We start from the raw sequence: 13,410 nt of genomic DNA, 5'->3' as shown, positions 1-13,410 counted from the left end.
GGTGAAGGCAGCACATGATATTGTGGGCTGTCCCCCGACTCTGCTAGATGTTATCGTGGGAGACCGTTGCCTCAGAAGAGCGAGAAACATTCTCAGGGATGGCTCACACCCTGGCCAACACCTTTTTAATCTCCTGCTCTCGGGCAGGAGATATAGCAGCATGATAAGCCACACCAACAGGTTAAAGAACAGTTTCTACCCATGGGCCGTGAGGCTGCTGAATGGAAGACAGCAACATTGCAACTGACATTCGGGGTTGGTGGTCGTATGACAGCACACAGACTGTAATACAATTTACGAGCTTTCTCCATTATCTGCACAGCAGGGAGTGTTTAGTAAACAGTGCAAAAGCTGAGCTGAAGCATTCCCTGCTGGGTACCTGCTTTCAGCAATAGGGGTCGCTGTTTGGTAGTACCCAATTGGTTAGCTGTCAGATTCTAGAGCTCCCTATTGGTGGCTCTTAGGTAATTCACAAAATACAGAGTCCATTCATAAAACACAGTGTTCATTCATAAAGCAGTAACATAAATCTCCATTGCTACATATTGGGTGTATATTTCTGCAGTTGAACGTACAAGTTTATGGCCATGCTGTAGAGTAGTGCTTATGCGACTGTGAATAAAAGGTGGCTGGGCTCATTGTCTCGGGGTTTGGGGGGGAATGAGGTGGCAAAACTGATTTCCAATAAGTGCCCCCCTTTATTTCCATAACAAGTCCTTGAGTCTGTACTCTGAATGGTGACACCAGGGACCTAGAAGGTGCAGGGCTTGTCAGTACAACCCCTGCACAGTCTCATCAGGGTTGACCTTAAGGCAATTGGAGCAATTGGGCCAACTTGGGCCCTGTCGGCCACTCCTAAGGGGGCCCCTGCACCGGGACAATCTAGATGGATTTTATTTATATCTATAAGATTTTGCAAACTTTGGCTGTAAACTGGGGCCCTACAAAAAAAAAATCAGTTGCGCCCCACTGCTTCAAATTGGGCCCCACTGGCTAGCCCTGAGTCTCATAGTTGCTGGGCCTGAGTTGCCCTGTCCTTGCATGAAGTCTTGGGTTTGCAATTTTGGGGGAGAGGAGACTGCCCTCTGGGGAGCGGGACGGCTGGCGAGGCCCTAGGCTTAAGCCTACTTAGCCTATACATAAATCCAGCACTGTCTGGAACATTGTGGGAAGTGGTGCTGGGGGCTTTAGGGGAAAGATCTATGTGCAGATAACACTTCTCCCCCTCTTTCCCACTGATGGGACTGTCCTGAGGAGCTGCTACCACAAATGGGAGCAAACTCTGGCCATAGCTGCCAAGTTTTCCCTTTTCTTGCGAGGAAGCCTATTCAGCATAAGGGAATTTCCCTTTAAAAAAGGGAGAACTTGGCAGCTATGACTCTGGCTCTACTCCCTTGTGTTAGGACAAGATGAGATATGGTCAGCTGACTGAGGCCACCATGTGATATTTCATGGTGGAGCAGGCATGTGAACTTGGCTAGGTCAAGTTCTCTTTATATTGCAACATAAAGTAGACAAGGAGCACTGGTGCAGCCTTACTGCTCATCTGGCAGAGGACCATGTTAACCTAAACATGCCCTGCCTGGAAGCTCCCTCCTGTTTGGGCAGGGATTAAGATTAAGATTACCCCGCCTCTATTCTGAATATGATCAGAGGCACTCTTTGTTATTCATTCTCATACAGGTAACCCCCATTTGCGTGGGAATTGCATTCCAGGTCATCATCCATGCCAGCAGAACGCTGGGGGGGGGGGGCAAAAAATAGTGCACACATCAATAGTCACATGCCAATTGAACACGCACAAAAACGGTTGGTACCTGTATTCTGTGGCTGAATGGTTCACACTCGTTCTTAAGAGTCAGCACCCCACAAATACTTTGTATCAAACAAAATTATACCTTCAGGGTTCGTTTCTGAAGCCCATCAGGATAGTGTGATCACTTGTGACATTCCATGGTAAATGCAAGCCATGAAGAGAGGCTTGTGGTGAGATCATAAAATGTGTTTTGTCACTTGCTGGTTGCATACCCCGTGGATACCTTGCATGTGTGAAACTGCCATCACGGATCACCAGGGAAAGAACTTTCATATCTCCTGATATCACATCAAAAAACCATCTGTTTCAACAGAGGTGGTTCTCACATTAAACCTGAACCACCCAAGTGATGAGAGATTGAGTGATACAAATGCGTGTGTGAATCAACTCTTAGAGAGTTTTCTCTCATCTAGGCTGCATTCATTTCACCAAAACACAAACCAAACCACTCACAGAAAACAAAAGTATAAAGACATCGCCATGAAAAAGATTCCATCCTTTTCTTTCACAGCACTGACCTCTGCCATAATGACTGATATTCAGATGCTACTGAAACCTTTTAACTCATCTAACCTCTGGGCAGGTTAGCCATCTGTCACCTGGAGATGAAACGTACAACTGCCACCTTGTTAACCAGGACTGATGAGTTTCTCAGCAGCACTTTTAGATGTTTCAAAGACCTACATTTATTTTCGACTGTAACTAGATATCTTGTTTTAGGATTTGGCCAAGCAAGAAGCCAATCACGTGTGAAGGTTACTGAGCACCTGAACTCCCAGCAATTTTAATAAGCTTTGAAAGCACTTGGCAAATTCTCTCTAATAAGCTGCCATTCAGCATCAAGCAGAACTGGGCCTTGTCTACAGAATTAATCTTTGTAGCTATGCTCAAACAGGGCAACAATATCTATGTCCCAGAAATACTTTAAAGGAAAGGGTTGTCAGTATCAAATAGTTTCACTGTTTGATGGTGCTGCCTGTAGCTGTTGGCCCATTAAGCTATTTCATTGTGATTCTGTGTAAGTTATTTTTAAATGCAGGTTAGGGAAAGGCATACATTTGTCTCCAGAGTTCTCAGAAGATTAAATTCTGTCCATGATCGCTATATTTTATTGAATTTAATGAATCAGAATCTCATCTCAACTCACTACAGACAGATAGATAAGATAAATATGTTTTTATTACAGAAAAACAAAAACATAATTCTTCTAATTATTCATAAAATAATTTTATTTTCAAATGGCCTCAAAGAGTGACTGAAGCATGTTCTGCTAACTCCATGCCATGTGAATTCTTATCAGGTAGAAACTCAGCACAGTGATTGATACATTTCATAAAGCCTGGACAAGTATGGCTTTTTAAACTACTGTACTGGACTCAAAGGCTGGGTGTCATATTTAGCGAGCTGCAAAATTGTTCTGGGTTCTATAGGCTGCTGCTTCATCTGCCAAACCATTCTCCCAATGTCAATATGCTTATTGGTAGCGCCTCCATTAGCTTGCCTCACCTGTACAACAGGCCATGTGACATGGTTGTATTGTCCCCTACACTTCAACACTGAGAACATCAAACAAGTTCTGTAAGCAGACACATCATTAATTTTCACATAACCACAAGGGTTTGAATGAAAAGGAAAGAAGATATTAAAATGCCTTAGTATATTAAAACAGAATATGCTAATTCCGAGCACAATTCAATGTGTTGGTGCTGACCTTTAAAGCCCTAACAAAATAAAAAAATTCCTTCCAGCAGCACCTTAGAGACCAACTAAGTTTGTCATTGGTATGAGCCATTGGTATGAGTCATTATTTTGTTTCGACTACGTCAGACCAACATGGCTACCAACCTGTAACTTTAAAGCCCTAAACGGCCTTAGCCCAGTATACCTGAAGGAGCGTCTCCACCCCCATCGTTCTGCCCAGCAGTGCCGAGGGCCTTCTGGCAGTTCCCTCACTGCAAGAAGCAAAGCTACAGGGAACCAGGCTGAGGGTCTTCTTGGTAGTGACACCCGCCCTGTGGAACGCCCTCCCACCAGATGTCAAAAAGAACAACAACTACCACACTTTTAGAAAACATCTGAAGGCAGCCCTGTTTAGGGAAGCTTTTAATGTCTGATGTTTTAATGTGTTTTTAACCTTCTGTTGGAAGCTGCCCAGAGTGGCTGGGGAAACCCAACCAGATGGGCAGGGTATAAATAACAGATTATTATTATTATTATTATTATTATTATTATTATTATTATTTATTACCAACATTCCAATTATAAATGAAGGTCATTCTATTTTAGTTGGCTTTCTCTGCAAACAGTACTTATCCATGATTCAGTACTCACTAGGGACTTGCAAGATCCACTGAAGGAATTCCAATGGTCATTTTTATTTTCTCCCCATCACCACCACCACATCCCCAGCAATCAGTCCTTATTACCCAAATTGGAATTCAATTAGTTTCTTCCACATAAGCTCCTCTCCACTTGGTTTTCAAGTGGTTGCAGTTGCAATGCCTAATGGGTTTTTTAGTCCTAAGGCGCCTCTCGTGGTAAACTCATCACATAATCAGTTAAAATTTGAAGGTAAAGCGTAACAGCAGTGAATTCAGCAATGATTCCATAGATTCACAGGGAAATACTGCTAATGATCTCACTTGCTGTAGCCTGTCCCAAAAGATATGTTCAAAGATGTTTTACTATGCTCTCAGGGGACCATTTAATGAGTAATGCATTTGGTACCTATGGGCAAAGAGAACACTGATTTACAGCCGTTTAGTGCACCAGATGCCAAAAGAATAAATGTCTGTGTTATAACCATTTTATCTGCAACTAATAAAAATATGTGCCCCTTGTATTCAGGGCCACAGCTGTTTGGCCGTACAACTTATATTTCTCTGTTGTAGGAAATAATCATTCAAGAAGTTGATTTGTAGACACAGATATGAGCTGTGTTTGTTTGGTTTTTTTAATCCCTTGAGTGGGGCGGGGGAGAGAATTAATAGTTATGATGAATTCAGCATTTATATACATGGGGAAACTGGGGGATGGGAACCAACACTCCACACTTTTGCCACTGAGGGTTCATTTACACAACTAGTTATGGTAGTACGTATCAAAGATGGCATACATCATCTGATACTTTTGTGATAAACATTGCATTCACATGATTAAACACTTTCCTGGGACATATGAAATGGCTGTCACAGCTAATGAAATGTGTCTAGTGGCTTCATACATTCCCAATAAAAATTCAGGTATTTGGAGTTCAAAATCTAGTTATTTTAGATACTGATATTAATGCTTTCCACAGCCTAGTTCACAAATTATGTGTGGCTGCTAAATAATGTGCATGTTTTTAAATATAAGCTATATAGTACCCTCATATTGGGGAACAAAAAATGTAAGTGGCGGTTCATTTAATATCTTAATTTAGCAAGGCAGGTCCAGTGGATTTAAATCTGTGTTCTTTTGGCAGAAGTCCACCTTATTAACGCAAGAGTGAATAAACCAATATTATTATTTTTTAAAAGCACACATACGACACTCAAGGGAATCTAAACTATATTGTTAATTTGATGGAGTGCTAATAGGCCTTCCATGTGTCACTGGTTTCTCATAGCAGTTGCTTTAAATGCTTGTTTCTTGTTGCATCAACAAAAGAACAGTCTCATATTATAGGAAAGAGATTAGAGGGATTCTTTGAAACAGACATGCACGGCCTTCAAAATGTTCAACATGCTGGTCCTTCCATTCCCTAGAAAGTCAAAGAACTCCTTAAGCAGAGGTAGGCAACCTAAGGCCCGTAGGCCAGATGCAGGCCAATCACCTTCTAAATCCGGCCCACAGACGGTCCAGGAATCAGCGTGTTTTTACATGAGTAGAATGTGTCTTTTTACTTAAAATGTATCTCTGGGTTATTTGTGGGGCCTGCCTGGTGTTTTTACATGAGTAGAATGTGTCCTTTTATTTAAAATGCATCTCTGAGTTATTTGTGGGGCATAGGAATTCGTTCATTTTTTTCTTCAAACTATAGTCTGGCCCACGACATGGTCTGAGGGATGGTGGACCGGCCCACAGCTGAAAAAGGTTGCTGACCCCTGTCCTTAAGCAATTCAAGGGAGCGGGGAGGAAATCAGCTTCCCTAACTTAAGGTTACCAAACATCCCCGTCTCCCGGGGACAGTCCCTGGATTTACAAATCAGTCCCCATGCAAAATCCATTGAAGTTGAAAAGTGTCCCCAGATTCATTGAAAAAAATCTGGTAACCTTACCCTAACTAATCTATCATAATACATATCTATTATTTTTGAATGATGCAGCCAGAGAAACTTTCCATTGACCTCTAAAGCAGAGAGGCTGCGATGGAGCTCTTATCTCATTTAACTTTAGTGACACTGCTGAAATCAAAGTACTGTAGGTTAGTGAATGCAGAGAGATTAAGTGCAGAATGGCCTGCAAGGTGAGCGGAATCGGGATCGAAGGAGTGCTGCTGTTTAAGGAGCATTATAGAAAGTAGGGAGAGAAACTTCAAAATGCCTCTGTCTTAAGTTGCCATGTTTTATTTTGTCTTTCTCATCCAGGCATCATTAATCTCCAAAGGACAACACCATTATTTTTGACCTTTTACTGTTGAGGCCATAAGGTTAGGAGGTTTGCTCTAGTAATTACCAATCAGTCTGACAAAGTAACCTTAATTAGTGCGACTTTTTTCATATCACATGTAGGAAAGAGGAATAAGCGAGAACACATGTTATTATGATTTAACACCTTGCTCACATCTCATGTATATTCTTTGTCTTCTGCTGTCACCAATGTAATTAGGGAGCAGAGATGCAATGAATCCTGATTTTGTCAATATCTGCCTGGTTCTCTCTGTTTCTGTGTAGTCGCAAAGGCAGCTAGTATTGAAAGGCTCCCTACTACTTTCTACTTCATAGCAAATATCCATGAAATGACTTTTTTAAAATGTGTATATCCTCTAAAGTTAATGTATGGAAAGAGTAGATGAATTAAGATGTCAATGCAATTAAAACCAAACAGTTTTTTTTTCTAAAAGGCACAATAAAAAAATAAATCAGATTGGCAACGAGCAGGATTAATATACAGTAAAAGCTAGGCAGAAAAAGAATGCCTTAACTGTCAACCTAGGAGACATCAGAGATGGAGCCAATTAAAGTTATTTGTGACCATCAGCAAGCATATAGATAGGAGTGATCCAGCAGTAGGGTTGCCATATTTCAAAAAGTAAAATTCCTGACACCCACAAAACACCGAAACTTTATAGAAACCCACCAAAATTGTTCAACTTTTTTGGGGAAACCTAACCCAAAAATTGTGGATTTTAAGCTTTTTGAGCTGTTTGTGCTGCTTTTTCCATCGTGTTGCCATACATCCAGGTTTTCCATGACATTTTGCCGATTTGGCAAATTTTCCCCCAATGCCATTTTTGCACACAAAAACCAAGACAAGTCAGGAATTTTCCTGATGTATGGCAAGCCTATCCAGCAGACATCGTGTACTTGAACTTACAAAAAGTTTTGGGCAAGGTACCTCACCAAAGAGTCCTGGGTAATCTTTGCAGTCATGGAATAAGGAGAGAGGCCCTCTTGTGGATCAGAAATTGGTTAAAAAGCAGTACTGTACAGTAAACAGGAAATAGGGGAAAATGGAAAACTCTCTGAATGGAGGGATGCAGAAAGTAGAACCCCCAGGGAACAGTATTGGGATCTGTACTTTTTAACTTGCTCATAAATGATCTAGAGTTAGGAGTGAGCAGATGTGGTGGCTCAGGGTTGGTAAACAAAGAGAGATTGTGAAGAGCTCTAAAAGAACCTCTCCTAACTCAGTGAACAGCCTTTAAAATGACAATTTCAATTCAATGTAAACAAGAGTAAAGTGATAAATGCCAGGTCAAAAAGACCAAAACAAAAACCAGGAATGAGACCTCGGGGTCCTAGTAGACAGCTCAATGAAAATATGTCAACGCCGTGTGTGGAAGCCATGAGAAAGGCAAATTCCATGCTAAGGATCATTAGGAAAGGAACTGAAAATAAAACTGCAGCTATCATAATGTCATGATGGTGTGGCTGCATTTGGAATACGGTGTGCAGTTCTGGTCACTTCACCTCAAAAAAGATAAAGTAGAGCTGAAAAGGTTCAGAAAATGGTAACCAAAATAGCCAAGGGGGTGAAGCAACTCTCCTAGGAGAGACTTTTGTTTGGAAAAAAAGGTGAGGTGACATGATAAAAGTCTGTAAGATTATGCCTAATATGGCGGAAGTGGATGGAGAACAGTTTTTCTTCATCTCTTGGAACACTAAAACTCATGGATATCCCATGAAGATTTCTTCATTCAGCACATGGTCATCTCTGCCTTATAGAACTCACTCGCAGAGAAGGCAGAGATGACCATCAACTTGGAGGGTCTGGGAAGAAGAATAGACAGATTCATGGAGGAGAAAACTATAAATGGCTCTTGCTACAGCCAGGCCGCCCTTGAGGTTGGGTGAAGCAGTCACCTCAGGTGACAGGCTGGAGGTCAGTTGGGAGAGACAGCAGATCTAGGTATGCCACTCACGGCCTTCTGCACTTGTGATGTTGTGTTCCTATGTATATCAACTTGCTGTATTTCTATTAAAACGTGGTCTATAACCATTTAAATATAAATAACTAAATAATAAACTCTCTGATATATTTTTGACCATCTCGCTGAACACTTACCCCTTTAGGACTAACTCAAATTGGTATGCGCATGGAATCAGCAACAATTGCAGGCATAGCCAGAGAGTGAACGGACTGTTTTGCATACCGACTCAAAACACACACAAACCGAAAGGAAGGAAAGCTCCAATTCAAAGTCAGCTGCTAAAACTATGAGGGGCCGTGGAGTTATAGCAGCAGATAAACACTCAAAATAGGACCCAGCATGGCATTGGCACTGATCTTTGTATATTGTCACGCAATTTAGTCTTTGCTTTCTTCCCTTGTAGCTTTGCCTATTCAAAAGGAAATATAACCCATCAAATTTATACCGCTAACTTTTTACGTTCTTCAGGGTAAATTCAGCATCCATTGTTAGTGGCTTCAAATTCCCACATGACGTATCTTGCAACATGTGCCTGTAATTTGTAATACCTTTAATTGGTTGGTCATAATTTCTGAAGAACTTCTTCTGCCACCTGCTTTTTCTAGTGTGAGGCTTCCATATCTCTTGGGAGGGGGAAACCTCTGTTGAGCCATTTTAGAATATAGTTCATTAATGCTGTGTACATGATGAAGAACCACTTGGGAACAATGCAATGTTGCCATTGCAGCCATTTTAGGAAATAAAAAGGGCAAAATTGAAGGTGTGAGGACCATTTACATGTCAGGTGTGATTTCAGCTGGTGTTTACTCACAACAGAGCACAAATTTTTGCTTTTATACATATATTATGATCACCTCTGTATCCATTTGGATCTACTATGTGGATTGACTATTTGTTCTCTGTCTCCATGGCTACCACTTTAGATGGCTTTCAAATGAGGCTAGGAAACTTTCTCAAGGAAAATTTGGGATTAGACAAATTCATGGATAAAAAGGCTATCAATGGTTATTTCTATATGTTACCTTGAGTATGAAATATCTGTTCTTAATACCAGTTTTTTTGGGAAGCACAAGCACAAGGATGTTTTGCTGGGCTTCTGATTGTGGGCTTTCCACAGGCATCTAGCTGGTCCCCATTGGAAACATGCAACATTAAATGGACTTTTGCTCCAAACCAGAAGGCTCTTCATGTTTTCTTGGTGTACCCCCCCCCATGTAAACACACACTCACATACAAGATCACACTGGGATATAGCAGCCACTTACTCAAGGTATAGTGCCTTCAGCATAGCAAAGACGCCAATGAGAATTGATGGGTGTATTTCCAGTTATTTGCTACATTACCATATGCTGCCTGGATCCAACGAGTCAATGCATGGACTCTAATGTACACTGTTCTGAGAAAGATTCTCGACTGGGATACCACTTTTGTTAATAGTTATGTTATTCTGCGAATTTTAGTCCTGTTGTATTGGTGTTAAGATATAAAAAAATTCAAGTTGAGGTAGGAGTTGACCCATAAAATCATGAGCAAATATGAGTACATCAGTATGATTTCATATAGGTGTTTTCATGACATGCAGTCCAGGCTAGGTAAATTCAGGGTATCAGCCACACACAAGTACAGATTTTGTGCTCTGAGATGAATGAAGCAATCTGAAAACCACAGTCTGTTTGTGTTTTTATTTAAGAAAGTCTCCTGTCCAAATGGGTCTGGGTAAAACTTCAGAAGCAAAAACAATGACAGGGGCTCAAATCCCTGTTTTACAAGTAGCAAGAGCCTCATTTGCATATTTTTCTTTATTTGCATAATTTATTCAGATTGGGAAAAAAGCTTGTGGCTTTTATTGCCATGGAATTAAGGTGGTGTACAGACGTGGGTCCAACTTGCTTATGCCACAAGCTACAGTAATAGAGTTGTAAATGAGAAATGGCGTAATTCTGCCTGATTAGTTATGGAATAGATTACATCTATACAGATTAGAGATTGCTAATCCTGAAATACAGTTAGAGAGCAATCTGTCACTTCGAAAGGAGTGACATCTTTAGCATATAATTTAGGGGTTAATGTGGTGTAAGTGTCTGCTTTGCACATTGTCGTCTAATGAAGACGGGGCGGGAATCTCTACTCATTAGGTTAATGTGTCAACTCTGCCAGGTTACATCACCAGCCTATTTTTAAACAGATATAATTAATGTAAGCATGTAGCAATTTGTGATAATTATTGCCATTAATTCATTTGGATGCTTTCCCTGTTTCTAATCATTGTTCTGGGGCTGCCACCAAAGACTATGAAATAAGTGATGGATTTTCATAAAATACAATTTGAGTACAGAACTCAAAAGATCTGGTTTCACTCAACTATTGCGGATGGATGAAGACTGCCAGATCAACATGTACTTAAAGAGGGGAGGGAAATGAATACTTTGGTGCTGTGATGTCTGCAATGAAGGCATCCGCAATGTTCTGTGGCTCTGTAGTTCTATGGAATAAGTACCATCCATTGGCCACAATCCAATGGCAAATTAAGCATGTTGAGCTCACTTAACTCTATGCTGGATTATGATCAGAACATGATATGATAGCATCAAAGAGAACTGAGGCAGGTCACAGTTTCTCCTAACTACTGTAGAACCCACCAAATATTTATTTGGGCTAAAGGGCTCCTCTGTGTAGCATGAAAAGTTAAAATGGCAGCTTCAGGCTGCCCAGCATTTATACTGAACTACCAGAAAAGCAAGATCCAGGGCAGGTATGAGCAGAAGTTAAGGTTCTTAGGATCTGACAGCTTCCCAAGATTGTTAGGTACTCCTGACAATGTCACTGGAATCTAGCATAATTCAGTAAAAACTTTATAGAGGATGTGGGAATAATCTGCATTTAAAAGCAAGTTCTGTAGATTTCCGCTGCATGACTCTTTTTCAGCTTAGTTCTAACTCAGGCTGTGTACACACCCTGCATTTAAAGCACATTACTTCCTCCAAAGAATCTGTAGTTTGTTAAGGGTGCTGGGAATTATAGCTCTGTGAGGAATAAACTACTATCCTCTGGACAGGGCCGTCTTAAGCATGCACGGTGCCCTGGCGCGCCGGATCCGTCCGGCCCGCCCCCGTCCGTTTCCCAGCGCGGTGGGCTGCCGCGGGCGCAGCTGCACTGCGCCACCCAGCCTGCTGTAGGGCCGCCCCTGGGCCAGGTGGTGCTGCCCGCCCCTGTTGCAACGCCCCTGCGTGCGGCGGCTCCAGGCCCGCGCACCTCCGAAGAGCGCCCTGAAGCCGCTGAACAGCGGAGGCGCGTCTGGGGCAGCCTCAGCCGTGCCTCTCAGCGGGCACAGCAGCGCCCCTGGTGGCCTGGTGCCCTGGTGCCCCGCACCACTGGGAGCCGGCCTAGAGCCGGCCCTGCCCCTGGATTCTTTGGGGGAACCTATGTACTTTAAATGTATGGTGTGTTCACAGCCTTGCTTTTCAGATTCCGATAGGTAAAGGGATCCCTGACCATTAGGTCCAGTCGTGGACGACCCTGGGGTTGTGCGCTCATCTCGCTCTATAGGCCGAGGGAGCCGGCGTTTCTCAGCAGACATATTCCAGGTCATGTGACCAGCATGACGAAGCCGCTTCTGTCGAACCAGAGCAGCGCACGGAAACGCCATTTACCTTCCTGCCAGAGCGGTACCTATTGCACTTTGACATGCTTTCGAACTGCTAGGTGGGCAGGAGCTGGGACTGAACAACAGGAGCTCACCCCGTCCCGGGGATTCGAACCACCGACCTTCTGATCGGCAAGCCCTACGCTCTGTGGTTTAGACCACAGTGCCACCCACGTCCCTTTTTTCATTTTTTTTTAAATAATTTTTATTAATTTTTAGAAAAAGAAAACACATACAAAGTATACAACATAAACTCTGTCCCTTCATTTTCCCTCCACCCACAAGCCCACCTCTGCCACCAGTGAGACCCATGGGTATTGGGGAACAAAGGGGTCCATTTTAAGCTGGGTTTGACCTCCCCCCTCCTTCCTCCCCCCTCATCCCCCCCCCCTGCCACTGAGAGGACAAAGGCGGAGGATCTCTGGGGATTGGCTTATCCCCCAGCTATTTCTTCACTGTACTGGAAAAAAGAAAAACAAGGAAAAAAGGAAGAAAAAAAAAGGAAAAATATAAAAAGGGGGGGGGAAAGGGAAAGAAAAAAAAAGGAAAAAGGAAAAATATTAATGGCTTCCACGACTCTCTTCCTCCTGGATTTCCCAACCTCTTTACATAGTTATGGCGGGTTTTCTAATCCAATTCAGAATCTTATTCTTATAATATTAACACAATCCTCCTCCTTCTTCATGCTGTCCCCCTCTGAGCCCCCCCCCCTGCCACTGGGGTAGCCCGATGAGTCCAGCAGTCAAAAGGTTCCATTTTTGTGTCTGGGTTTCCCTCCACCCTTCCCTCTCCCCTCAAGGCACCCCCTGCCACTGAGTACCAAGAGTAAGAAGGGGGAGACAGGCAGTTTTCCACCCAAACACCTCCTGATCACCAAAATTATTCAAAAACAAACTCTAAGCATATTTCCTCAGCCATTCTTTTTACTCCCTCCAGAAAGCTCTTAACCTTAAACTATAAAAATCTCTCCTTCCCCCCCCCCCAATGTCCCTCCTCCCAATTGGATCAGCATATCCTTTAACAGGCCAAGATTCCGACACCGTTGTTCATAAACCAAAAAAAGTACCTTAAACTAAAAATTTTACCCCACACCAATTCTTTCCCACATCCACTTCCAGACCTCTGCTCCTCCCTCTTTCTGCCTTTCCCTCCCTTCACTAACACCATTCAACATTTCAGTCTCTCCAGGATTTTCACTTCCATCAATCTTCTCTTCACTTTGCTTCTCCTTGTCGGCCTCATCTCTTTGTTCTGATCTTTGTTTTTCATCATCCAACACATATTTTTTATAGTCTGAATCAGTCTCCAAATTATCCTCAAATTGTTGCTCCTCACACACAATCTCATAATCAAAATTGTCCTCTAAATCTTGCTCTT

Source organism: Zootoca vivipara, chromosome 5 (genome assembly GCF_963506605.1).
Source record: "Zootoca vivipara chromosome 5, rZooViv1.1, whole genome shotgun sequence".
Taxonomy (NCBI): domain Eukaryota; kingdom Metazoa; phylum Chordata; class Lepidosauria; order Squamata; family Lacertidae; genus Zootoca; species Zootoca vivipara.
Note: the sequence above shows the minus strand (reverse complement) of the source record.